The 24,709-nt window shown below is 37.5% G+C and overlaps 1 long non-coding RNA gene across 4 annotated transcripts in view; it reads right to left on the reverse strand.

Annotated features, from left to right (window-relative positions):
* Window positions 1–787: 787 nt before the first annotated feature.
* The window catches only part of LOC116789002, a 29,634-nt gene continuing 5,712 nt past the window's right edge, over window positions 788–24,709 (reverse strand). The window contains exons 2-4 of one of the 4 annotated variants that reach the window (XR_004357844.1): window positions 16,374–16,442; window positions 6,947–7,086; window positions 788–5,690 (exon numbers count right to left, since the gene is read on the reverse strand). This is a non-coding gene — a long non-coding RNA (uncharacterized LOC116789002). Of the gene's footprint in view, window positions 7,087–16,373; window positions 16,443–24,709 lie in introns of all 4 variants that reach the window. The other 3 variants (XR_004357842.1, XR_004357843.1, XR_004357841.1) reach the window with 3 other exon arrangements.

Below are 24,709 nucleotides of genomic sequence, written 5' to 3' on the forward strand. Positions count from 1 at the left end.
TAATGTAAAAAGTGACAATGTTCTCTTGCCAGACAAGGACTACTCTGTAGTACCACTAAGCCAAATGGGCTGAAGACAGATTGTTAAGCACAGAGAATGACAGTCACTTAATTCAATAACTTGACTTACTGGCAGAACTTGATCCCTACATTTCAAAGTGACTGGAAAAATGACAATTTCAGGAGATAGGTTCTATCAAAAGATATCATAGAAACCTCTGTCTCAAAATTGCAGATATAATACTGAAAAAATAAACCTCTTTTCAGAAGTTATGGTCAAGTGGACAAAAAACTTCAGAAATAACAGCAATTGTGTTTAATGTCTATGTTAAGTGGATGATGATGCAGAACTTGGTGTAAGGATCATGAAGAGCATGTGTGGGAGTTTCACCCCCCAAAAAATCCAGTTTTCAAGCTTCTCCACAATTTGCCTCAATGTACGAGAGAGAAGGTTTCAGACAGGTACAACTCAGCATGGAGGAATTATACCAAACTTTATTACTAACACAATAAATACTATAGAAACTAAAAAGCAAATAAACACACAGTATTAATACAATCCCTACCACCCCTAGGGGTCTTCCCACATCAGTTCAGAAGAAAAACCCTCCAGGGTGATAGTTAAAGTCTCTCTCTCATTGGGGTATCAGGGAAGGGTTTTTTTGCACCCCCACCAGCTCCTCGACTTCTGCTGAGGTCTTCTCCTGGCCCACAAGGGAACACTTGTTTTACCAGGTCTTCATCACAAGGTCCAGGGAGTCAGCTTTGAGTCCTTTGAGTCTCAGACAGATACAGGTGATACCAATTGAAGCCATTCAAGTTCAATTAAGGAATCTATTTTATATATCCTTTTTAAAATTATTGTTTTGCAATGCCCAATATTCAATCCAGATCTTGCAAGAAAGACTGCTGTTTGATTTAAAGTATAGGGAAATGTTTGTAGGCCCACCAAACGCGAGCAAAATATATGTCCATGAGATGTTTTGGGCTATAGTTCCAATTTCAGCTACAATCAACTGATTACTGAGCTTCATCTTCTTCAAGCTAACTGTCATATTACAGAAAGATCACTGAATTCCATTCAGAAATATCTCTGTTTATTCACCTGAACTGAATGTTAGCTCTTTTTTTGAATCCATAAAGTTGATAGAAATTTTTTTAAAGGTACTGGCAGCATATGCTGTAAGTGAAAGTATTTCAGTGCTCTCTGCCATATTAAAATGTAGCTCTGATCCACTGTGAGAATCCTGACTTCCATGGTATGTAATTTTATTCTTACAAAGTATTGTACTAGCCTGGTCAGTACAGATGTTGTAAAAGGTTTCACTTTTCAGCAAAAAGAGGTGAAAATTGCTTTTTGGAATTTTACGGGAGTTGTAAAAAATTTTTTGTACTTATTTTAAGAATCACAGTCTTACTACATTTTATTGTTTTGGTTTTATTTTGTTTTGTAATGTGACCACATTTTGAAGTGAAATAAACTACTTTTCATCCCAGAATTTAGGGTTTTAATTTATTAGTGCAGCTGCTACTCTGGTGTGGGGGAACTGAAAATAATGGAAGACTGCAGGAGAAAAGTTAATGAAAAGTCTTTTGAGATTGCAGTCATCGCTATTTGAAAATTACACTTTGTGTCTCAAAATACACTGGTCCCTGGTGGAATCTACATATTTTAATTAGCAATCTCTTTTCATCAATCCAGCCTAAATCTACACTGACCTGAATTTAAGGGGTACATCTCACACAATACCTCTGGGAGAGTGGATGACAAATATCATTGCAAACTCTATTTTTCTAAGTATTTGCAATAACTGTATTAAAGACCGACCAATCATCCAAACAAATAAAAACAAACAATAAAGCAACACTATGGAGAAAAAAATTTTGTTACTTATTTACATATTATCAAGTCGCTTAAGACCAAACAGGGTAACCTGAAAAAAATCAATATACAAGTCATAGGGCAATCTTACCTTCAGGTAAATAGACCATGTAAATAAAAAAGAAGGAGAAAAAAAGATAAGGTGAAAGTAATTCCACTGCTGAGAGAGTTTCTCTAGTGTTCTCTCCCTTCTCTCTCCCAAGTCTTGATATTTAACATTCTGGTGCCAAAATACCCAATTACAAATAGGAACCTGTCCAATAAGCAAACCACAGTTACAGGGAGTTCTGTTACCAATGTCATAGTTATATAGAAGCTTTGTGATTGCTCTAAAGACTATGATGTGTTAGCTTGCCCACTAATTACAAAGTGCTCACCTGAGGTCTGGGGAAGAGTCACCAGTTACAGTCTGTGTGGGGCAATTGAAGATTATCAGAATTGCAGACTCACTTTGGAGAAAGAAGGGACTTAAATGTTTTGTACTTTTCAGTTTTGCAAACATAAAATAATAAATAAATAAATAATAATAATGATAAAATAAAAGTGAATATGACAGATGACTCTGGAATCATAAAAAGTCATGGATACAAAGAATAGGAATGAACATTCCCTATTTTCCATAGTGTAAAAACAATGAAATGCCAAACTTAATACTTTATCACTGAAACATAGGGTTATAATGTGGAAAGGTGAATAAAGTGGGGACAGAATTAGTTTTACGTATACATGAAAAAGGGAAAAATTTTGAACAATTTTTTCTAGAGCAAAATTTGGATTGTTTCTCATTTTGTATTAAGATTTCAAAATGTTCTGTCATCTTTTAAATATTAGATTCAATAAAACCTTACATATATAAAGTAGTTTTTCTGTAGCTAAGACACATTTCTCTGTAGATGTTGACTCTATTATGGAAGTCTTAGACAACTGTGAAGAGCACACACAAAGAGAAAAATATTCAGTCAATTCACCTTGATTAAGGAACACACTGAAGGTACAACATTTAGATTGAAATCCACAGTGTTCAGCCCCCCACGATATGAGAGTATTTGGTGTTGTTTGTATCTGTTTATGTAGGTGAAAATCTGTTTATACAACAGAATTATGAACAGTGTGAGACTGTTTACATGTAAGGTTGTGTTTTGGAATCATTTCTACTCAAGAGCTGAATAAAGTAGAAGAGTAATATATTATGAATCTTTGGTAAGCAGTTAATGCAGCTGCTTATTCTATAATGAGAAAAAAAAATGCCAGATAAGCTCTATTTAAAGTTTTTTACTTGAGGAGGTCAATATATTATTCTGTACTTTCATAGAGTGATGATCCGACAAAATTTCAGCAATCTTGGCATAAATTATATTATACAAAATTCACATAAATTACTATTAATATATTTGCTGAGTTACTTGCAATTTGTCAAAAGCTATTTCCACTTAGACTTTAAATACTGTGCAAAAGAGATATGATGAAAGCAGTCATTTAGTCTCTATATGAGAGTGAGTAAATGTCAATTACCTTTTCTTTCTACAGCTGCATAATCAGAGATTTTCTGTTAAAAGAATGTTTCCTTTTCAACCTCTCCTTGTTGTTCACATGAATCAAACAATTATTTTTTCATTTTTCATTGAAGTATACTCCTATACATTATTTTACGAATTTTATTATGTTAAAAATTATGCAGTAAATTCCTCTGAAAATCCTTAAATTGAATACTAAATTATGCAATAATTCTGCAAGCAGCAAAGAAAATCTACATGTGTTATTGAGTCATGATAAGTACATGAGAAACAGAGAAAGAGTTATTAAAGGTACTAGATATTTAGAGGGGAAGAAGGTAAGAAAAGGAATATAAAAGTAGAAAAGAAGAAATTATAGTAAAAGTATTCATACATATCTTATAGAAAAGACTAAGATGTGCTCTTTGGTAATTCTAGATATGCATTTAAGATGTTACAGAACAGAATTAATCAACCTTGCCTTCATGAATACAGAATCCCTCTTACTAAAATGTTTAGTACTACTCTTATATTGGTTTATATAAAATGCAAGAGTATTAATGTTCCCTAGCTACCTATTCTTACTATTGGACTTGGTTTGATAGTCTGAACAAAAGTGGCCAGAAATCAAATTCTGTTGATTCAGTGCCACTGGTCTCACCAGCCTTGTGGCCATATCTCAGGGCAACTGAGTTTCAGCAAATATGCCAGAGAACACTGTTAGAATGTTGGAAACAATATTCTCTGGATTTCAGGTTTTTTCATTACCTTTTGAAGCAGGGCTGTAAACAAACTAACATATATATGTGTGAGATACAAAATATTACACTTCTTACCTAAATGTAGGTATATCATAGCTGATGAATGTGTATGTTCTACCTCTATAACCATGTGCATGACCTTTTCTGAATTAAGTGACGAATATCATGCTGTGTTGAGAATTATTTCTTTTCTCCTCTATAGTAGTTTTTTTTCCTTTTCAGATCTGCATAATGGAAGTGAAAAGGTGAGATGCACATGATTTTGTTCTGAAATGCACTACTGTCATGGTGGTTTATTCTATCTTCTCTTTCCTTTTCCTTGTCCAATATAAACAAGAATATTGGCTGCATTAAATGGAAGCTTTTGCTATCTCTTTTGAATAATGTTGACCATCAAGTATTACACATAAAATCTAATTAGGGGGTTGATTTCATTCACTATCTCTGGAAAAAATGTTTCATTACTATGCTAATAGAAATAGCTCCTGTTTCTACACTGTCCTGATAGACTGTAATATGAAGCCACTAAAAGTCAAATTCCTTCCTAATTTATAGCCTGTGCTATAAAGTGCTGGCTAAAGGTTAAAAGGCCTTGTTATCCAAGTCTCTGAAGTTATACCACAGAATTTAGCTATTGACGGCTCTATAGTAGTTTAAAACTCAGTTCTCTACATTAGTATAAACTGATATGTAATATATTAAACCCAGTTTTATACGTTAGATTCTGGAAAACAAATATTACAGGTGACTGATAAATAAAGTGACATATATATTTTTAAAATCTTAACGATTACTAAGAATTAGTGCAGATGAGCCAGCACAATTTGCATAAAATCATGACATTGTTCTGTTTAGGCTGTATCTTACATCAAGAAATTGTTTGGTGGGGTGCCAGGAAAACAAGATACCATTTGTCTTTCATATACAGAATGAGTAAAAACGTGCCATGAAAAACCATCAGGTTGCATATGTAGATTTCACAGTCACACATATTACAATCCCAACAGCTAAAGGCACAATCTGTATTTGATTTTGCCATCTCACTCGTGTGAGCCCTTCAGTGATAATCTTTCCAGTTAGCAAAACTTGGTTTTCTTCAGCTATCATCAACCAGCTCAGCTGTCAACCATAAAATTTCTGTTAATAAATGCTGCTTTAATACCCCAGGACTAGGTACTTTTTTAGGGTGCAAAGTTTTTTGAAATTTAGCCCAAATGACCAGTAAATAGATCGATATTATTGAGTGAAATAAAAACTTTTTTTAACCTAAAGTTCAAATATCTTTCTCATATTGCTTAATTTAAAAAATTCTTTTAGGCAGGTTTGAAGTATGATTATTTAGTACAGGGAAATTAGAATTGCTGTTCAAGAAACATACAATACAAACCTAGCACACTTAACTGCATTCATTCCTGTGCAATCCTGTGATCGACTCCTTACATTTAAGCTGAGCTGTTTCATTTCCCTTGAGGCCTTCTCCCCAGGGATCTTACTTCCCAAGCCTTTTTCTCAGAGCTATGCCTGTATTTTGAAAAGAAATCTGCTGGGATAAGAGCTGAGAAAATGAAATACAAGGCAGGGGATCAGAAAGTGTGAGTATGTAGAACAGAATAAAAATGGGACCAAAAGAGGACAAATAAAATTGTTGGATGAAACAACACTAGATGTTGGATGAAACAACAGGCTAAGAGAGAAATTTCTTCACCAACACCAAATCCTGAGGCTGATTATAGGATACAAATATAAGCAGTATTGCTCTTGGAATGGAAAAGATCATTTATTAAAATCTGACTATTCCAATATATGATTTATTTTATTTTTTAGTATTTGAATTTTCATACCATGTGCAAGTGGAACCAACTTTCACCTGTTACTTTCATCTAAGACGAGCAGCATTTTATTTTTTGTGAAATGAAAGATGTTATTTTTTGAAGTTATAAAAATTAAATACTCTAAAACTAGTTGTTCAATGAAACACATAAACCTAACAACCAAGAGCCTTGATGACAATGAATTGTTTCTCTCATTTTGCAAAACTGATATGTCATATATTCCAAACACCAAACATATTGGAAACTGCAATAGAAGTGCCAAATGATTTCTTTTTCAGAATACAAGACCGAAGATTTCAGCCAACATTCTCTATTCTGAGCTCATAATCAAATCTAATTAGATCACACTGATCTAATCTAAAAACCTCTTGTGTATATTTTGGGTCATCAAATATAAGATTCCTTACTACCTGAGAAGGAATGAGTTGAGCTAGACTGATTTTATCCCATACTCTGATAAAAAAACCTAACAATGTTACAGTGTTAGCGTGTCTGAGTTCTAACGCGCAGCTACCATGTCAGAAGTAGTATAACTGGATGCATACACAAGCAGCTGTTGTTGTTAAAGGCACTTCATCTACATATGTTTAGGTGGAACTTATGCAATCTATTAACTACTAAATAGCAAATGGTAACAGAGTGGGTTTGTGAAGCTGAAATGTTGCACAGCCATTAAATAGTATCACCTGACAGTCTGTATCCCTACCATTTGAGTATCCCTACCATTTAACAACAATTAAGCTTCCTGGAGTGTAACTGAAAATGACATATCCAATGAAATTGTTATCATAGACTCATACAATTATAGGATCATAGAATAGTTTGACCTAGGGCACCATTTAGTTCCAACCCCCCTGCCATGAGCAGGGGCACCTTCCACTAGACCAGCTTGTGTCTTGCCAAATCCAAGTGTTAGAGAAAATTCTTGTTTGACAAATGGATCATTATTAGTCCATAAAAGGTCGAGGGGATGTCCTACCTTCACTCCAGTTGCCACTGAAGAAGTGCAAGGGCCTCCAACAATCTCTGTGTTCCAGCTGCCAGTCCACTATAGTTACCTCTGGTATCCTAGAGAGCGCCAACTCTCAGGCAACTCTATCATGCCACATTCTGTTTTGTCTGTCACAAGGAGAAAGTAGGACATGAAGCCCAAACATCTGATTTTGACGGAGTGAACTCTGTTTGGATTGCGCTAAAGAGAAAGCTGCTACCAAAAGTTTCCTAGATGAGAGATAGACCTTCAGATTGGAGGACCTAAATTCTCCTCAAAAATACTTTTCCATCTACCCACGACAGGTAATGGAAACAATATTTTCTTTGCATCAGCCCTTGAACCCAGTGAATAGATATAATAATAAATGGCACAAAAATGTAGGCTTGTATGGAAAAGTCTGAGTGCAATTCTCCCTCCATCATGAAGGGTGGAGCTGTGCATGTGGGCCCTACGCCCAGGAGCATTCCCAAATCTCTCTCTGCATAGGTAAGGTGTACAAATTAACAACTTTGCTGATCATCTCACCTCAGATAAGTCAGTCTAGTACAGATCCAATATCTACAGTGGAGTAAACCTCCCAAAAAAATGTCATATAGCAGCAATAGCAAACTGTCATCCTCTGGGAAAGAGAAGTTCTGTACAGCATTGTGTAAATGCAAAAAAATTGCTTACATATTTTGGATTTGTTCATGGAAAATCTATTTGTTGCTGCTGTTTAATATAAAGACTAAAAGAGCAAATATTGTCTTTCTGTTCTGTACATTTTTCACTTGCTGTTTTGACTGAGGCAGAAAGTGAAAAACTTCAAAGGAATTTTTGAAATATTTATAAGTTGACCAGGACTAGAAACATCAAACATATCCAAGTGAGTACTTTCCCCGGAAGAATTTCTAAACCAATTTTCTATTTTATATCTACCATTTCAGGAAGACAATTCCTGACAAGGAATTCCTTTTTATTTTATTGTCTGCCTAAGAGTAGCATCATAAACTTGGTATATACTAGAACTCCCAAATACTATTTCTTTCAGTTACAGACTTTAATAGTCTATAGATTCCAGTCCCAATCTTGAAGCACATAAATATAAAGTTTACTGAATGACTCCCCATATTGAAATTTTTAAAAATTTATAATCTTCCATTTACATCTAGAAATGTAGTTAATACCAAAATACAACTAATAAACACAAAAAATGTGGAAGTATTTTAAGAAATCCTAACAAGATTTAAAGACCAAAGAGAGGTTGTCGTAGGTTTACTTGTTCTAAAAAACCAGGCAGGGAATTTTTCTTTCCCCTGCATTGCTGTAAGGGGGGAATGTTGAACAGGGAAGGGTAGTTTTTGCCTAGTGTAATTGACACACACAAAGGAACCAGCAGATCCACATTCTAAGCTGATGGCCCTCTGAAAACTGTGGGGAGGGGTGATGTTTTTTTTTTCCTCTTCTCAGAAGCGGGAGACATTTCACTTTTGCCCTAACTCAGGCAAGGTGTGTGTTGGAGGGGTCTGAGGTTCACTTTATTTTTCGGTCTGGTCATCTGGCTGTTTTCTGGCACCAGTTTGCCTCCATTTTCCTGCACCCTGTTCTGCCCCAGTCTAGACCTGATCGGACTTCATCAGAGAGGCTTGACCCACCCACGGAAGAACCTTTCGGGAAGGAGGTTGCCCTTTCTCTCCTCTGCTCCTGTGTTAGCAGCAGCGTGTGTCCATTGATGTAAGTGGGGAAATCCTGCCCACAGCCAGCTGCAGAGAGCATGAGTTTCATGGGAAGAGCCACCTTTTCCCCTTTCCCCCTTCCCCTTCTTGGTGGTGGGGGAAGATCTCCATTTCGGCTTCTCCCACGCACCGGGGCCCCACTGCTCAACAGCGCCCCCTGCCGACCGACACCGAGCAACTGCAGGCTCTGCTCTGCCAGGGATCCAAGAGTGCTCCCTGCTGGTCATGGTTAGAATTGCACCAAGAAAAGCGGAAAGTACTGAACTCTTTCTGTTTTGTCCTTTAATAAAGGGCTGTTATATTTTTCTTTCTCCATACTTTCTCAATTGAAGCCTCTTAATTTCGGATTTACAATTGCTTAGAGGGAGGGATTTGGTCTTCCTCATAACTCATCCTCCTTAGCAAAACACTTCAGTCCCATTAAACTGAGACAGAGGTCCAAATAACTGTCTAAATTTTGTATGCTTATCAGAGATAAATTGTCATATTTAGAGAGGTTAATACTTCTCTAATTTTCCTTTGAGATATGTTTCCCATTGTGGTGTGAAATTGCCCACATAACCAGGATTAGGTTTAAACTTAGATGCCTTAGAGATGACAGTCACCTTTCAAACATGAGGAACCAAAACCAAGACGTAACCTTAATAAAGAGGTTATAATTTCACTGATTGTAAGACTACTGCATTAAAGATTGGTACATTGAAACATTACACCCACACAGGGCACTGCGAAAATCAGAAATGCTAAGCTGTCATTCTGTAATATGAAATTATCACCCTTGTAGATTTGACTTTTTGAAGAAGATTTTTACTCTAAAGTATATGTGAGGTCAATAACATCTTGGTAGTCTCTGTCAACAAAATGGTATAAAGACATTCATTTTTATTTAAAAGGGCAGAGAAATCCCTTTGAAGACATAGATTTGATGTTTTTGATTTGTTATTCAAAGAAGCACCCAAGACATAATTTTGTGTTTTAAGCATGTCACTAATTCAACTCAACAGAGATCTAAGTATAGAGCCTATATTGCAACATTTCAGAGCTGAGAGGAGAAGTAAAAATACTTTTATTGTAAAAGATCTGGGCCTCGGTATTTCCTAATTTTACAGATTTTACTGAGTATATTATTTTTTCCTGAATTTCTTTTTTTCTTTAAAATTCAGAGGGGGAAAGAGTGAAGACAAACTGGAAACCTCATTCTTGATGTTACTTCAAATTAGGCATGTCTGAAGAAGGGCAACAAAGCTGGTGAAGGGTCTAGAAAATATGTTTTATGAGGAGTGGCTTGGGCAACTGGGGTTGTTTAGTCTGGAGAAGAAGAAGCTTGGGGGGAGACCTCATTGCTCTCTACAACTAACTGAGAGAAGACTGTAGTGAGGTGGGGAGTCAGAATGGATGAGAGGAAATGCCCTTAAATTGCACAGGGGAAGTTCAGATTAGATATCAGAAAAAAAAAAAATCACTGGAAGAGTGATCAGGCATTGGAATGAACTACCCAGGGAGTCAGTGGAGTCAGATCTCTAGAAGTGTCCATCTGGATATGGCACTCGGGGATATGGTTTAGGGCTGATCATGGTGGTGCTACGCTGACAATTGGACTAGATCATCTTGAAGGTATCTTCCAACCTTGATGATTCTGTGATTCAAATAGTCCAGTAACCCAGCCCTTAAGGTCCATGAGAATTGGCTGAAGGCTCAAAGGCAAAAGATGAAGATGGAAGGTGGTTTTCTGCAGCTTTTGTTCACAAAATTAAGTACATTCTCACTAAAAATCTGGTTTTCACTCTATAATAACCAAATGATGCTTTAACTGATATCAAGATTAGTACAGTTTCAGCTGTGAAACAGACTAAGATTTTGAGAAGACTATGTATTGCTATCTATTACAGAATACAAATGTCTTTCTCACTTGCTTTTGATTTAGCTATAAGGCATATAAGTCAAGAATGACACATTTTCTTTTCTTAAAGAAAATATAACACTAAAACTAGTATTGGAGATGTCAAATCAACATTGCAAATGTTGGAAAAATAAGATGACTAGTCTGTGAAACTTCATTAAAAATAAATAGAGATTTTCAACTATCAATTTCCTCTTTAAAATTTTATCACTACTGTCTAAAATTCAATTTGAATTTAATTTAATTTTCAAGTTGGAGATAATTTAGTCTATTGAGAATATATCTTTGGAGCAGCACAGGTTTTCTTCAGTAATTGTGTACCTCATTTCTACTGGTTTCTAGCAAAAAGCAAAGGCAAGGAGTAAAGATAAAATACCATTGGAACTCTATCCGATGACAGGTGATGTTATAAATACTATTAAAGATTTAACAGTAGGAGGCTGATGATGGAATAGTGTCAAAAGGCTTTTTCAGCTGCGAAATAATATAGTGAAGCATTGCTGTTGTTGTAACTAGGACAGCAATAAGTCAATTGCTGTAGAAGCAAACAAGTCTTTAAAGCTTCCCATGTCCACAGAAACAACACATACTCTTCCTGTTTCAGTGAATGCCAGAAAAACACCCCACCATACTATACAAAAAAGTGACACACATGAACATAGTCTACCTTAAGAAAAAGAAAGGCACCTCAAGTGCATTCAAGTGTCTGGGAACAGAAGCGAGCAGCATTTTGAAAACCTGCATAATGCAGTTCACAACGTAATTAATGTTTTAATTTCCTGTGGAATACACACTAGTGTCTGAAGTGGTAAAATTCAAAGAATGACTGATAAGGTCAAAGTTTTTGAAATGCTAAAATAAAGAGCAAAATTAATTTTAAAAGTCTCTCAGTCCTACTCTTTCCTTCTGTAAAGAACCTCATACTCCCATGGAACACTCACAGAATCCTAGAACGTTGGAAGGGTTATAAGAGACATTCAAGACCATCTAATCCCAATCCTTCCTGCCCTCACAGGGACACCTCCCACTAGACTAGGTTGCTCAAGGCCTTATCCAACCTGGACTTTACCACTGCCAGGGTTGGGGCATCCATGACCTCCCTGGGCAACCATCCTTCCTTCCTTCCTTCTTTCCCTCCTTCCTTCCTTCCTTCTTTATTTGTGTATACTTTTTCTCTATCATGTTGTTTTGTGTTAACCCTAGCTGACAGTTAAACACCATAGAGCCCTTGGTTCAGTCCCCCTGCTGGGATGGGGCAGAGAATTTGAAGGGTAAAAGTACTAAAGATCCTGGGTTGAGATAAAGAATATTTAACAGGTAAAGAAAAATTGTGTGTGCAAGCAAAGCTAAACAAGGAATTAATTCACCACTTCCCAGGGGCAGGCAGGTGTTCAGCCATCCCCAGTAAAGCAGGGCTCCAGGATGGGAAGTCAAACACCATCACTCCAAACATGCACCCCTTCCTCCTTCTTACCCCAGCTTTATATGCTGTGACACCATATGGTATAGAATATCTCTTTGGTCAGCTGTCCCAGCTGTGTCCCATCCCATCTTCTTTCGCACTCCCAGACTCCTTGTGGGCGAGGTGATACAAAGAGCAAAAAAATCCTTGACCCTGTGTAAGCCCTACACAGCAGTAATGAAAACACCCCTATATCATCAACACTCTTTTCAGCACAAATCCAAAACATGGACCCACACTATCCACTGTGAAGAAAATTAGCTCTATCCACCAGTACACACATGAACTCAACTATAACAAGAGCACTTGTTGATGATACTTTGATTGACGGCATTCTGGTGATCCCAATATGTCCCTTCTAACTGAGGATATTTTGTGATTCTATGACACTCTTAAGTAAGTGTAGCTTCAGAATACCTCAACTTTGTTAAAACGAATGTGATCTCCAAAGAAGAATAGAGCATACAAAACTGAAAGGAGTAGAGTACTAAAATAATAAGGTAAAAGCAAAGGAAAGCCCAAATATTAATGCAAAGTTCTTAGATAAGAAATGAGTGAGCCATTTAGTTCTATTCAGAAAAGAGACAACATAAGAAAACCTCTATGGTAACATTTCCTCAAATGTTTCAGTACTGCTTACACAGAGAAATAATTATGAGAACAAATCATCATTGAGTTGACCTGTCTCATTCAGTGTTGCTTTGAAAAAGTCTGATTATTTCACCAGAATCAAGACTTATTTATTTTATTGATTTATTTTGAGTCAAAGCAGTATGTGGGACAAGAACTTTGTGCTGTTATTCTTGGAAAACAAATCTTTTTGTTACTTTCACAATTTTTAAAAATAGTATTAGGAATCATAAATAAGAAATTTAGGCTTTATACTCAAAGGAAAACTGGAGTACATGATTTTATGTTAGAATCTGGAACAAACGATTTTAAAAAAAAAGGAAGAAACTTAATTGCTGTCTTCTTAAAGACTTACATGGCCTTATTAAATCTGGAACCAGTGAAGAAGAATGAAGCAGCTGTTAGGAGTCTGAACAGAAATCAAACAACCACTTAAGAGCTTTATTGTTTTCTTTTTGTTCTTAGAGATTTATTTTATTTTATCCCATGGCAGTTTATGAAAGAACAAGAGGAAAACATTTGCTTCTGGGAACGAAAACAAGCATCAAAATTGAAGCAACTGAAATGAAAACATTGTTATTGTTTCATTTCTCTAGGATACATCTTCATGCAGAACATTGAACATCTGTCAAAGAGTAAGGAGATACCGATGAGGTTCAGAGCCAGATTTTCGAATAAGTAGTTCCATGAGCCAAGGAACTTGATTTTTAACATTTCTGGTGTGCAAGAACTCTCCCTTTAGTAAAGGCATTAATAAAGTCTCTTTCCCACATCTGGCTACCTATTTTCATAAAAATCATAGGAAATTTTACAGTGTTTGAGACCAAAACTTCATTGTCAAATCAGTGAATGGATTCAAAAGTAACAGATCTCTTTCTCTCATATGCAGAATTTGACCATGTATGCATTGTTACATGTGCCAAAAAAACCCTCTGTGTCCTTGCCTTAGCATGAAACTAAAGGACTACAGTTTGCAACCTAAGCAGTGAGACAAAACAAAGGCTTTTTGAGGGCGATCCTGGAGGCATCAGTCACAAACATAAGTTTGTCGGTCTTTCCATATTTGTTATGAGATATGCAAACTAGCTTCTGAGCCCACAGTACTGAGCCTAGCAGTGGTTTCATTAAAATACTCATATCAGGTAAAGGAAGGTTGGTACTTCAAAAGAATTGCAGCTTGCGTGATTACACCCTATGTTACTAACCTTAGAAAAGATTAAATCCTTAGGGCTGACTGATGGGCAGTTTGTGATTTCCACAGTGCTTATGATTTGCAGACTAATAGAGTGACTGCTTGGAAAGCAACTGTTCTTTTTAGCTGCAATTTTTTTAAAGTAATAAGGAATTATATTAAAAGTACAGTGTACATAGTAAGACAATTTATTTTTAACTCATGTGCTAACAAACACAGTGATGCTACTTGTGAATATGAATGGCAGAGGAAGTAAGAACACAGGCAGAAGGTCTTGTACTGCAAAAGAAGACATCCTGATTAAAATAATCTTCCTAATATAAATCTATATGCAGTAAATCTATCATGTTATCTAGAAAGGGTCATGAAATATTTACAAAATAAGCACTGAACATTATTTTTTCTGATTCTGCCGTGTTTTTACAATATGTTGGGGCAGAAAAAGTCATATCAAGGAAGAAGAAAGCAATATGCTAGAACCACAGCTAAGTCAATACTTTAAAAGCGGGCTAAGTTTTATCTGAGGAGCAGAGCCAGTTTTTGCTACTGTAAATTATGCTTTTTCTATGCAAATAATGGTCAAAAATCTTAGTTTCTGATGGCTGTCATTGACTGCAGGCTGACTTAGCTTACATCATAAAAAAGGGCACCAGAAAGAGATAGCAGATGCCACCTTGCATTGCAATAATTCCTAACTAAGAAATGTAATCAGTACTAAATGGACTAAAGGTATTTTATAAACCAATACAAATTTAGAGAAGTTAGGAAAAATATGACTAGTAATGGAGGGAGAAACTGAGAAGTGCTTCTTTTTTACTGCAGAAGAGTGTATTGGCTAAAAAACCTATTCACAGTGCAGAAATGAAAGAGATAAAAAATAAAGATTACTTTGCCAACATATTCATCAGGTTGACATAGTCTTAATAGAGCACAGTATTCTTTCTCCAGCAGAGTAGCTGATGTCGGCAGTACTATAGTAAGGCTGGCAACTTAGGTTAGTTCATTTTGCTTGTATTCCTTTTGGGGATACACATGCAGTATCTTGCCTAATTTGCTTTGCATTGATATGGCACAAAGATACAAAACATAAAAATTAATCCAAGCAACAACCAGACACAGTATATATTAATGGGCTCAGACTGGAGGGAGACTAGACCAGAGATGATGGTGTATGGAAAATTGATATGGACAAACTGACTAAATAAGAATATCAAGCTATTTATATAGCATTGATCCATTGGCTTGAGAGGATGAACATTCCTGGGAGACCACAGTTTGTTCTAATAAGTTTTATTCCAGCTGCTGGGTTAATAAGAAGCAGAAAGTTATTAAGAGGAAATATATGCATGTGGAAATATTAGCTTCTGCCTCTGGTAATTTAAAGCCTATTCACATCCTCTTTATTCTTGTTTATAGAAAAAGGATAATCCACCTCATGAATCAACCCCAGTGTTTTGAGGACTGTTATCTTTCCCATTATTTAAAGGAAAAACTAAGTTATGAGGTGTATGAGACAACATTTAACACTTTCCTAAATGGATCCAAGCTCTTGTGACTTACAGGAAGCACAGTTTACACTGGATTATGATGCTTCAGTTTAAAAGTCTCATTTTATAGATCTCTTCTGTCACTGATTTTTGATTTCTGAAGTAGAATCTTTGTTGCAAACTGAAATGAGGTTGTTAGGAATATAGTTCCAGCCTTTCGAACTATATGAACAGCACTGCAAAGGCTTCAAATCAAAATCTTATTACATTCTACTTACTTGGAGAAATCAACTACTTGGTCACAGAAAGGCAGTGGCAACTTTCAAATTATAAATGATTCACAGGATTTGGAATATTTTGATTGTTTTAATTATTATAAGGGAAATTGGAAAATGCATATTTGGGCACCTCATGACCATTATGTAATTTTCATAGAAAACATGAATAATTTAAAGTCAATCCTGAAGATGAAAGAAACAGTATCAGAGTGAGAATAAAATGAAGATTTTCTGAAAACTAGAATGACTCGTAGATCCAAGAACTTTCAAGTGTGCTCTGGAGAGACCCAAATTTGACGTTTCTTTAAAAAGATACCCTGCATATGAGAACACGTATGAAAGGGAAAAGCAAAAAGATTTTCTTTTTACTGATACAAGGCACATAAAAAACCAAAACACATAAATCTTTTTCTACTCAGAATACTGACTTGACATTTTTCTGTTTGGATTTGAAGAGTTCATCCTCTCTGTGGGATCACTTGAAATCATGGACTTATACCACAACTGAATAAACATCTCAGCTTTGGATGACATCCTTTCACTGAAAAAACTGTAGTGGATATTCTTGGATAGAAAATATTCCAACCATCCCAAAACTGATATTTTCCTAAGTCATTCTGTCCTGCAGTAAAGCTGACCACTACCTATAAACTGACCACTACCTATCAAACTTACATGCTCCTCAACGGTAACAACAGGTACTAGCCTGCTTTTGCCCTAGAAGCTTTCTCTAATACAACTACTTTACCTTGATGAACTTGCTGCCCAGAAGAGATTTTCCATCCACATAAGTGACATAGTAGTCTTAAAGGTGGCCCTCTGACAGAAAGAAGAATTCCCCCAGCGTGAAAAAGAAGTAAAATTGACTTGACAGCTTTGCAATGCAAATATGTCACCCTAAGCTCAAAGAACACTAATAAATTCCACAGAACACTTGTTGAAAAAAAAACCAAAAACCTAGGGGTTTTTTTTCAGTTTCAATTCATAGGTTGCTTTTTTGAATTTGTCTTCTTGCTAGAAATCACCAACACTTCATCTTGACAGACTTGGCTGAGAACTTGGCCTGAAATTTCTTCTGGTTTCAGTCATTTGTTGTCTATTGTTGAAAAATGAATTGTTTAACTTCCTTCCAAGCAAAAGGCAGAAACTCATGAATGTCATGTCTCTTTTATCATTTATAATAAAGATATCATATTTTCAGTGACAGGTACCTGTTGCACTTACAACTAGGTTTGCTGATCAATAGCATGCATGGCAGGAACAAAACAAATTTCTGAACACCTGAATGCTAACTAGCATTTATTTATAGCGTGTGTTTCATTTTCTCCTCAACAATTTAGTACCAAGTGTTGGTCTCTGAATGACTAATAAGAACCCAGGTGGGTGTCAGTTGGGATACTATTCTGATTAAAGTTGATTTTAAGAGTGTTAGAATTGAGTTTAGCAAAATACTAGGATTGGAATTATAAAGCCTTTGGATTTTCTTATCCTGATGGGCATACCAGGATATGTCCATGTCTGTGATACTTTTATCATCCCATTCTTACATTATTTCAATGCTGCATGCTTTGTTCTTTTCATAATAACCTAAAAGGGAAAAGAAATTTCATTATACTCATAGTTCAGGTGTACGTAGAATTGAAGCATAGGAAGATTAAAAGTGGGATAAGCCTCACTTCACTTTAAGAATCTATCAAAACTACTTGTAGGAGAGAGAGATTATCTCTAAAGGTGATTTGTCCTATCCCAAAAAAGATGGAAGAAGTTGCCTGCTTGCATTATCCTCCAGCGGTTAGATATATCTAGATTAATCTAGGTAACTTGGTTGGTCTGTCTCCCTGGTTTTCAGACTACTATATATAGGCAAGAAAAATTCCATTAGGTGATTTGTTCAAGGTCACAGAGAAAGTCTACAGAACATCAGGGAACTTAAAGTAGGCATCACATTTCTCAGATTAGCACTTTAATTACCAGAGCAGACTTTAAACTTCTGTTTACTATTTAGTGTGAGATAATTTACCATCACTGCTCAAATCTTTGACAGAGAGAAAAAGATAGGTATAAAATCTCACTTCTCTTTCATTATATGCTGCATTGCAACCTGTGATTACTTGATGTCACTTGCACAGTTTTAAAACAGAGAATTTAGGAACTCAGGAAATATAATACAGAAGAAGTTTAAAAAAGACCATGTATTAACAAAAATGCCTTAGAATTCCTAGGTGGATTTTCTCTCAAAGCTAGAATGGAGTTGCACAACATCTATTAAAACATTCAATGTGAATATTGGTGGGCTGACTCAGAAAACCAAGGCTCAAATATTAGAGCACAGAAGGCGTTTTCTTCAGAGAGTAACGTCCTTAAGAAGAAATCTACACAGATCTGCCTCCCTCCCAAAGCCTTGTTCCCTTATGTCTTCTCCATTTCTGTGATCTTAAGTACCAAACTTTATTCTGTTTGCAGTCTTCAGTTTAGCATTTTCTGTCTATCTGGGAAGCAGGTAATGGCAATTAATCTGCCAGCCACTGTCTTGACTGGACCTTCAAAACTACACATTCAACATATTCAAGAGAAATGTATCTCAGGTTTCTTTCTTTATTATATTATTTGTTTTCTTTTTCACAGTTTTTAACTGCTGTGTAGTTTCAGTTGATGAATGCAGAAATACAATATCAGGTTACCGGAGACAGTTAAAGCTCAAAATTCTCAAGACAGTATCCACAATATTCTTCAGATATTGCTCTTCTTTCCTTTGCTTTTGAGCAGAGGAATAGCTTTTGAGCAGTATGAATGCAATGATAACCTACGTTTATATTTCTGTGTAAAATACAGATGTTTATGTTTCTTATAAATGTTACAATGAGTTATACTGTAATTCAGCTAAAATAACTTGCAAAAATCTCTTGTTTGTGTTAAAGACAAAATGATAACATGGGAGGGTTTCTTGTAATCTAAAATTAAACACTCTGGTGAAGACAAAAGAACTTAATTCCAGTTATCGTCCTTGGAAAAAAAGGAGATTTCAGGAAAATGTTCACTGGAAATAATTTGCTTCTTTTCATTAGGATCATTCACTCCAAATGTTTATTTTTTTTCTCCGGCCTTTTTAAAAGAGGTCTGGACAGATATTCTGAGTAGGTAGTTTCATTACTGATGCCTACGTTAAGAGAAAATCCAAACAAAACCAGAATAAAAACCTCCCCTTTAATAGTTTGCTTCAACTGAATCAAAATCATCAATAATTTTGTCCATAACTACATTCGATCCACTTCTCAGAGACAATGGAATGCCTTTAAATGAAAGAAAGTAGGATAAGATGGTAAAAGAGGTCTATATTCTCAGAAATCTGAAAAAAATAAGACCTCAGTTGAGATATAATCAGAAGTTCTTCAATTCACTAGAAATCAATAATTTTATTGTGGAAAACCATCCAATGGAAATCAATAACAAAAGAAAATCTAATAAATTCAAGGATATGTAACATGTTTATACATTTTCTAATAATTCTTAATATTTTCTTTCCACAACTTCTGAAAAGATATATATCCCTGTTACTATTTTTAGGCAAAACTAAGCTGCGAGGCATGCTCTTAGCAGCAAGTAGAGCTAGCAATCCCTCTGAAAATTAGGTACCTTAATTGTCCAAGTTCACTGCTTTGAATACTGAACTACATGCTGTACTACTTAAAGTTTTGATCCATTCAAATCAAATTCTTAAATGGCAGGGTCAATGCCACAGTGAGTTGTTAGGGTAAAAAAAGGAGAAACCAGTAAATGATTATAGAACTCTAGTATATTATGCAGTTTTATTATGGCAAGATGCCCAGGCCTCATAAAAGATAAATAAGGTTTGAAGTAGGGGAAGAGGAGAAGAGTGTTGTTAAATTTAATAGAAGTTCTTTTATCTTTTATCTTTTTTTTTCTTTTTTCTTTTTTTCTTTCTTTTTTTAAAATGGCAAGGGAATGCAAAAGACATCAAAGCAGTTTTCAGTTTTCTTATAAATCTATAAGAAAATGAATTTCAGCAGCAACTTTTCTGCTTTTATTACTAAAGTTCTTTTGGAAGCTGAAAGAGAGTATAATTCAGTGCTTGTCAAATTGCTTTGGAGAAATATAATAAATCCAATATATATATGGGAAAAGTTTATCAGCTTTTTTTGTATATATAAAACATGTACAGTTACTGGATCCTTTTTCTGATTTATTAAAATGGCTTTACAGAAATAGCCTATCAGATCTGTCTGTAAGAATTTCACTTTGAGAAGTACTCATTAATTTCTGGACTAGAAGCCCAACAACATGATATAGCAAGTTAGTTAAATAACGCTGCTACTGCTTTACCTGAAACTGCAGGCAGACGTATGAATCTGTGATCAAAGAACAGTGGAAAAATGCACGAATCTAGAATGTTGTCCTTTATCATGACAGCCACAACAGCCACAGGATAAACACATTATTGCCCAGCGAAACATAAACTAATGACTTTTTTTTTTGCCTGCAGGGAGAAAAATCTATCTGTTAAAGTTCACCATGATGTATGTGTACACATTACGCTTCATATTTCCACATGTTCCCTTTCAAGTCTTTTCTTGTAAAACCTTACATAAATCCTTTTTTGTTTGCATTGTGGTCTGAGTTTTGAAGGTTTTGCATATATTCCACCAGTGTGTGCAAATGCAACAAGGTAATTCATATCTACACTGGATAATAAAACATACATTTTCCTTTGAACTATTTGGTCGATATTTGGGTTCAAGAAAAAATATAGTTATGATAGCATGGTCCTTCTAAGGACAGATTATCTTCTGCATAACTAATTAGTCTAGGTCTAGCTTTGTGCTATGGTACCACTGTACTTTCTTTGCCACGGCTTAATAGTTTTCTTTAGCATTACATGTTACTTTGAGATGAAGGACAAGAATTGCTACACAGTGTAAATACAACTTATGTGGTAGGTGTTTTGTATGAGGGCTGTTCAGTGCCATTGCTTCATACATTTATTTCTAGAAAAATTCAATAGTATTTTCCATTTGTACATGTTATTGGCCTACCCGGTTATAGAATCATCAAATCATAGAATGTTAGGGGTTGGAAGGGACCTCAAAGATCATCTAGTCACAACTTTCTCAGCCTGTCTTTGTAAGGGAGGTGCTCCAGTCCTCTTATTAACTTTGTGACCCTTCCCTGGATTTGATCCAACAGTTCTATGTCCCTCTTATTTGAAGGTACCAGAACTGTACGCAGCACTCCAGATGGGATCTCTCAGAGCAGAGTAAAGAGGAAAAATCACCTCCCTTGATCTGTTGGACATGATCCTTTTGATGAAGCCCAGGATTTTTTTGGCTTTCTGGGCTTTGAGTACACACAGCAACAACCTGGCTCAATCTTTTACTTCGCTCTAACCCTGTTTGCTGTCGCGGACCCTTTCCAACCCGACTGTGGCAAAGGAAAACCTGGGAAACTGCAGGCCTGTCAGCCTGACCTCAGTGCCTGGCAAGGTTATGGAGTAGATCATCCTCAGTGCAATCACACAGCACCTACAGGATGGACAGGGGATCAGACCTAGCCAGCACAGGTTTAGGAGGGGCAGGTCCTGTCTGACCAACCTGATCTCCTTTTATGATCAGGTGACCCGCCTGGTGGATGAGGGGAAGGTTGTGGATGTGTCTACCTGGACTTCAGCAAAGCCTTTGACACCGTCTTCCACAGCATTCTCCTGAAAAATCTGGCAGCCCATGGCTTGGACAGGGGCACTCTGTGCTGGGTTAGGAACTGGCTGGAGGGCCGGGCCCGGAGAGTGGTGGTGATCAGTGCTGCATCCAGTTGGCGGTCGGTCACTAGTGGTGTCCCCCAGGGACCAATGTTGGGCCTAGTTCTCTTTAATATCTTTACTGATGATTTAGATTAGGGGAATGAGTGTACCATTAGCAAATTTGCAGATGACACTAAGTTAGGGGAGAGTGTCAATCAGCTGGCAGGCAGGAGGGCTCTGCAGAGGAACCTGGACAGGTTGGAGAGTTGGGCTGATTCCAATGGGATGGGGTTCAACAAGGCCAAGTGCCGGGTCCTCTGCTTTGGCCACAACAACCCCCTGCAGCGCTACAGGCTGGGACAGAGTGGTTGGAGAGCAACCAGGTAGAAAGGGACCTAGGAGTTTGGATTGACAGGAAGCTGAACATGAGCCATTGTGCCCAGGTGGCCAAGAAGGCCAATGGCATCCTGGCCTGGATCAGGAACAGTGTGGCCAACAGGTCCAGGGAAGTGATTCTTCCCCTGTACTCAGCACTGGTGAGGCCACACCTGGAGTACTGTGTCCAGTTCTGGGTCCCTCAGTTCAGGAAGGATATTGAGGTGCTGGAGCAGGTCCAGAGAAGAGTAACAAGGCTGGTGAAGGGACTTGAGCACAAGTCCTATGAGGAGAGGATGAGGAAACTGGGGTTGTTCAGCCTGGAGAAGAGGAGGCTCAGGGGAGACCTCATCACTCTCTACAACTCCCTGAAAGGAGGTTGTAGCCAGGTGGGGGTTGGTCTCTTTTCCCAGGCAGCTATCAGTAAGACAAGAGGAAACGGTCTTAAGCTATGCCAGGGGAGATAGGCACAGATATTTAGGTTAGATATTAGGGAGAAATTCTTTACAGAAAGGGTAATCAGGCACTGGAATGGGCTGCCTAGTGTGGATTCCTCATCGCTGGAGGTTTTAACCACGGTGCTAGCGGATCAAGGGTTGGACTTAATGATCTTGGAGGTCCCTTCCAACCCAGCTGATTCTATGATTCTATGATTCATGATAATCCATCACCCCACCTCTCAATGTATCAGGGTCCCTCTGGATGGCATCCCTTCCCTTCATCTTGTTTACTGCACTGCAGAGTTTGGTGTCATCAGCAAACTTGCTGAAGGTGCACTCAATCCCACCGTCCATGTTACCGACAAAGATGTGGAACAGCATTAACCCCAGTAGCAACCTCTTAGGGACACCACTTTTCACTGGTTTCCAAGTGGACAATGAGCCACTGACCACAACTCTTTGCATCCCACCAGTTCTTTATCTACCGAGTGGTCCATTCCTCAAACACGTCTCTCTAATTTAGAACAAGGATGTCATGCAGGACAGTGTCAAATTCTTTGCATAAGTCTGGGTAGATAATGTCAGTTTCTCCGCCCCTATCCACCCATGCTGAAGCTCTGTCATAAGTGTCACCAAATTTGTCAGTCATGATTTAACCTTCCTAAAACCATGTTGTCTATTACCAATAACTTCTTTGTTTTCCATGTGCCTCAGCATAGTTTCCAGAGGAATCTGCTCCATGATCTTACCTGACACAGAGACTGACTGGTCTGTAGTTTCCTGGGTCTTCCTCTTTCCCCTTTTTAAAAATGGGCATTATAGTTCCCTTTTTCCAATCCATGGGAACTTCACCTGACTGCCATGATTTTTCAAAAATTATGGATAGTGGCTTAGCAACTTCATCTGCCACCTACCTCAAGACTCACAGATGAATCTCATCAGGTCCCAGGGACTTGTACATATGTGGGTTCCTTAGATGGTCTTGAACCTGATGCTCTCGTACAGTGGCCTTAACATTCTCATTCTTCCAGTCCCTGCCTTTGCCTTTCTTGACTTGGGTGGTGTGGGTAGAGCACTTGCCATTGAAGATTGAGTCATTAAGAAGTCACTGAAGTCATTAAGAACCTCAGCCTTCTCTTTGTCTAGGATAGGCAGGTCTAGTGTTTTCTTCCAGAGAGGGCGCACATTATCCCTAGCCTTTCTTTTGTTTACAAGATATCTATAGAAACCCTTCCTGTTGTCGTTGATATACCTGGCCAGACTCTAACTGGGCCTTGGCTTCCCTCACTTTATCTCTAGGTTCCTGTACAATTCCCCTGTATTCTTCCCAATCTACTTGTTCTCATTTCTACCTTCTGAAAGCTTTTTTTTTGGTTCTGAGTTTTCTCATCAGCTTCTTATCCATCCATGGAAACCTCCTAGCATTTTTGCCCAATTTCCTGCTGAAGCTGGAGGAGGTGATCCTTGAATATCAGACAGCATCCAGGGTCCCTCTTTTCTCCAGATCTTTATCCCATGGGACTCTACCGGGACCTCCTGGTCCTTGAGGAGGCCAAAGTCTGCTCTAGTGAAGTCCAGGACAGTGAACTTGCTGTGAGTCCTTCTCACTGCCCTGAAGATCTAGGATTCCACCCTTTTGTGGTCACAATTGCCAAGGTTGCCTTGGAACACTACATTCCCCATCAGCTCCTCCCTGATGGTGAGCACAAGGTCCACCATGGCACCACTCCTTGTTGGTTTCTCAGTCCCTTTTGTGAGGAAGGTGTTGTTGACACATTTGAGGAACCTCCAGGATTGCTTGTGCCTTGATGTTTTGTCCTTCTAACAGATGTCAGGGTGGTTGAAATACCCCATGAGTACCAGGGCTTGTGAATGTGAAGCTGCTCCTGTCTGCCTGTAGAGGGCTTCATCCATACCATTCCCTTGATTGGGCGTCCTGTAGAAGATCCCCATTATAACATCTCCTGTCCCTAAACTCCCTTGGATCTTAACCCACAAGCTCTCAGCTAGTTCCTCATCCTTCACCAGAGAGAGTTCCATACACTCCAGGCAGTAATTGGTATGGAAGGTTACACGCCTTCATCATCTCACTAGCCTGTCTTTCATAAAAACCCTAAAACCTTCCATTCCAACGCTCCAGTCATAGAAGCCATTCCACCACATCTCTGTGATTCCACTGATATTACCTCTATGCAGGTGTGTGTATGCTTCTATTTCCTTTTGTTTGTTCCCTATACTATGTGCATTTGTGTATAGGCATCTGTGTCAGGCCCTGGACAAAACTGACTTGCTGGTTGGAGTATCTGGAATGCCTTTGCACTTTTCCAGGCATCCATTACAGGTATTGGCATCTGACTGGCAGGATTGGCTTGGCTCTTAACAAATCTAGTTTGGAGCCCCCTTTACCAGTCTGACAAGTCCATGACCAAAGATATTTTTTCCCCCCTTTGTCAGATGAACCTCATCAGCCCCCAGTAGATCAGGTTTGGCAAAATGAGTCCAACAGTCTGTGTAACC

Source organism: Chiroxiphia lanceolata, chromosome 6 (genome assembly GCF_009829145.1).
Source record: "Chiroxiphia lanceolata isolate bChiLan1 chromosome 6, bChiLan1.pri, whole genome shotgun sequence".
NCBI lineage: Eukaryota > Metazoa > Chordata > Aves > Passeriformes > Pipridae > Chiroxiphia > Chiroxiphia lanceolata.